The 4385-nt window shown below is 35.9% G+C and overlaps 1 pseudogene; it reads right to left on the bottom strand.

The window, feature by feature from the left end:
• Positions 1-1157, bottom strand: LOC102479439 (HORMA domain-containing protein 1-like; annotated as a pseudogene).
• Positions 1158-4385: the final 3228 nt, after the last annotated feature.

Raw genomic sequence — 4385 nt, 5'->3', positions numbered from 1 at the left:
TTATATATGTTCTTTTGGTTCACTAAACTTTCTCCTTTTTGGTGCAGACTCCTGACTAGAAGATCCAAAGTGATGCAAGATCTGTCAAAAGAACGATTTACTTTAGAACATCTGACTGGTTGATTTCCATTTGCCATCTTATTCTGAAAGATCTTTACACTTCTTGTTTTGCTTTCAGACACATCAAGTTCAGATATTTTACTGACCAACTGTTCAACCTGAGAATGAGAACCTGAAAAATCTGCACTTTCTTTAGATTTCATAATTTCATCTTCCTCACAAACTAAACTTGGTTCTCCAAGTTCAGAAGGCTATTACTATGATGCTTTATAATTCTCTAAGTATACTCACACTTATATAATGTTCCTGTTCATCTTCTAGATCATCTTTGTCCATCAGGATTTTTTGAAGTGGTGTTTTAAATTGTTTTGGTGACAGTATAGTTGAATCAATATTTTCCGTTCATTCTTTCTCAGTGGTCACTTTTACTTTGAAGGTGTGAAAAGGTGTTGGCACTTCTCCCACATTTAAGTACATAGATTCTCCTTCAAATATTACCCCTTCACAATCACCATCCTTAAAACCAGGAGGCTGGTAATCTGGTGGAGTAACTTCAACATAGTAAAAAAGATTCATGGTCAAACAGACGTCATTAAGCAAAGGTCCCAGATTTTGCATTAGGATATAAATCTTGTGAATGAGGAGAATACTTGCTTTCTTGGTATCAGCAGATGACATGCTAGATTTATTATTCTGGTTTTTACTGATGAAATCTATAACTGGTCCATTATTCGTGTACTTGAATTTAAATTGGTAACATTCTGAAATTGTCTGAGGGTCTTCTGGATTGGAATACACAGCTAGAACAACCATCCTTAGATATTTTTTCTGTAAAGCATCATAGCATCCTAGCATCCACTTCACTAAGTGTGTAGATGCTGGATACTTTTTATCTTCTCTCAGAATTTTGACACAAAGATCATCTTGGTATCTTGTTCCATAAGCACATTCTGGAAATATTCCTCTCAAATATGTGATGCAGGATACTGAAACTGCCAGGAGCCTCTTCACTAGCACCAAAGACTGCTGGTCAGTTGATATCTTATTGGGAAATATAACGTACTCAGGGAAGTTCTCTGCAACTGTGCCGTGGCCATCTTCTTCTGATAAAATGATTTTCTTTAATTCAACGCAGCCTCCGAGGGGCGTGCTCCAACAACCACAAGCGCTGTACGCCTCAGCACGTGCTTCCTCTCTATAATACATTATTGATGAAGATGTCAGAGCAGACGAGCTTGAAGATGTAAGGAAGTTCACAGAAATAACGTGGGATTTTGATGACTGTACAGAAAGAGAACCTCAATGTGCTTAAACTCTCAGGAAGAGCTCCCAGCATACTGACCAGCCAGGTTAAGAGAAGTAACTGGACACAGAGCTGGGGATTCATTATGACCATGTAGTGAAGGGGTAACAGATGGTTACAAATCAGTCATAGGCCATCATAGTCAGAATTAAATTGTCCAAAAAGTCTGAAAGAGATTTCAATCCATGCATCTGTTCTTGGGCATTTTGATTGATTCCATCTTAGCCATTGTAAATAATGCTGCAATAGATAACACGGCTTTTACAAATACTCAATAAGAGAATTCTTATAAATTGTTTGTTGCTGGACAACATGTGGACAAAGAGTTAAACGTATTTTTATAATTACCAGAAATTTTATAAATGCACTACTTAATGACAGCTCTTAACATTTGTTACAAATATGATATTCATTTTTACTGGTGCCCTTTGTCAAAAATCAGTTGACTGTATGTTTTGGAGTTTATTTCTGAAGCCTCTATTCTGCTTCATTGGTTTATAGGTATGCTATAATGACACACAGTGATTAAATGTATAAAATAAAAATATTTAAAAGATGGTATTTGTTAGGGTTTTGGCAAAAGCATTATAAAGTAAGAGTACAGTACTAATGGCTTTATATCAAAGAAACACTGTTTTATTGCTTGTTGAAGTAACTTATCAGAGATATCAAGGGTCATTTCCCACCAGTTTTCTTAGCTTTAGACTTTGGAGAAAGCTTTAACTCAAGGTTTGATTAAATGTTAGGAGGTTAAATCTCTGGGAGACAGGTGAATTTATGGAGAAGGAAAAACAAAGTCTGGATTCCAATCATTTTTAACCTGGTGTTTTGGGAACAGATAATCCGAAAGAAAAAGTAAGTCACTTTGTGCAGAGCAATGCCCCACAGAACAATTATGTGCTCAAGATTGGAATGACAAGTTGGACCTGTGTCTAATAAGTAGATAAAAGTAACGGTGAAGATCTGCTCTTCTGTCCCTTAGCCTGTGCAATCTTGAGCTGAGTGGCACATAGTTGTTTCTTTGGGAGTTCTAAATCTGGCTAGGGTACTAGTGCTTGAACCCTTTCTGCTGTCTTGTTTGGTCACAGAACTTCAGTCTCCATCATCAACCATTCAGAGAGGAATTCATACTTCCACGTGGAGCCCTTCTTTACAGAAAACCCATATAGATGAGTCAGAAAAATCTGGTTGGTACTTCAGGACACATTCAGAGAGAATGGATGTAAGCATGTGCTTGGAATCACCTGAAAGCCAAGCCAGCCTAGCTCATATCCAAGAGATTGCTGTGGTTGTTTGCTTAGTAAATAATGTACTTATTTATGTTGCTAAAAAGAGAATAGGGGGCTGGAAGGTGGCATGGTAGTTGAGGTGCTGGACTCTCATATGGCTGACCACAGTTTGAGTTCCAGACTTGGTGGCTTGCTTCCTCATTTTCCCTTTTTCCCTCTGTCTCTCCCTGCTTAAATTAAAATTAAAATAACAAAATAAAAATTATACAAGTAAAATAATTCTTTTAAAAAAGAGAGAGAAGGGAATGTTGAACTGATCCATGAAGGTGATTGTTGATAATTAAAGGATGGTCATGGAAGTCTAATTTAAAGATAAAATAAGAGGGTGATAGAGGTTTCTGTAAAAGTAGAACATATGTCCATGAACCTTTGCAATTAGGTGGAAAGGAGAAATATTGGACATCAGATAAGGATAATATTTTCTTATTACAGAGATAAAGTATATTTGAGTATGTTTCCTTCGAAGAGAAAGATCTAGTTCAGCATATTGCTTGAAAAGATGGCCTAGCATTAGTAGTTCTTGAGATGTCTATTTTGTGGCGTATTCTCTTACACTGGGCATGCAAATTTTTTAAAAATTAACAAATTCAAAGGGTTATTTTGCAATTATTTTCTTACTTGAGAAACTGAATGTTTTGTGGATGTCTTAGATGTTTACCACTTTATTGCACATTTTGTGACATCTTTGGTTTTTAATAGTGTGTTTAAGCATCTTCATTTATTATTGTATTTTTTAAAGTATAGGCATTGGAGTTACTCACCAGCTTTGATACGTGTAATTTGTTTGTTTTATGTGAGTATTGATTTATATGGAATGAATGTACAAAAGTTTATAAATTTAGTGTAACCCAGCTCATCAGTTGATTGTATTGTGTCCCTCATTGTTTTTTATTTTACAGTTTTCAAAAGAAATTGAAAACTCCAAATAGTCATATAATGAATCTTTTGGATTGGTTCTCTGTGTATCTAATTTCTTTCATATATGAGTGGGCTTCCAAAAAGTTATGAAAAATAAAATTGACATGGGTTTTAAAAAATAGTCGGTAACCCAGCTCATCAGTTGATTGTATTGTGTCCCTCATTGTTTTTTATTTTACAGTTTTCAAAAGAAATTGAAAACTCCAAATAGTCATATAATGAATCTTTTGGATTGGTTCTCTGTGTATCTAATTTCTTTCATATATGAGTGGGCTTCCAAAAAGTTATGAAAAATAAAATTGACATGGGTTTTAAAAAATAGTCGATTCCTACTGATAATTCAGCCTCCAGCAAACAAGCTAGTGGCAGAAGAGGCCAGGCCTTCAGAAGAAGGTTCCACATGGCTCCTGTGAACTAGGTATTTCAGAGCACACAAGAAAAGAAGACTTTCTACTGATAATTCAGCCTTCAGCAAACAAGCTAGTGATAGGGAGGCCTCCCCCCACCCTCAGTCTTCTATCTCTGTTTCTGTCTCTCCCTGCTTCTGTCTTTTTTTTTTTTTTGTAATTTTTCCTTTTTACATTTTTTTAAAGGCAAAGTTTTTCTCTTGCTCTCAGCTCCACATTTTATCTTCTTATCATTCTGGTCCTCCTACCCAGGCAGGAGAGCTGAGCCTTCAGAAGAAGATTCCTCATGGCTCCTAAGAACTAGGTATTTCAGTCCCTTTTTCTTGTCTCTCCACTCTCCAATATCCATTTAATGTGTTTTTAGAAGGATCTAAGAGCACTGTAGCTAAACATCCAAATACCAATAGG

Source organism: Tupaia chinensis, unplaced genomic scaffold, assembly GCF_000334495.1.
Source record: "Tupaia chinensis unplaced genomic scaffold, TupChi_1.0 Scaffold144267_1, whole genome shotgun sequence".
NCBI lineage: Eukaryota > Metazoa > Chordata > Mammalia > Scandentia > Tupaiidae > Tupaia > Tupaia belangeri.
Note: the sequence above shows the minus strand (reverse complement) of the source record. Positions and strands in the feature narration are given on the sequence as shown.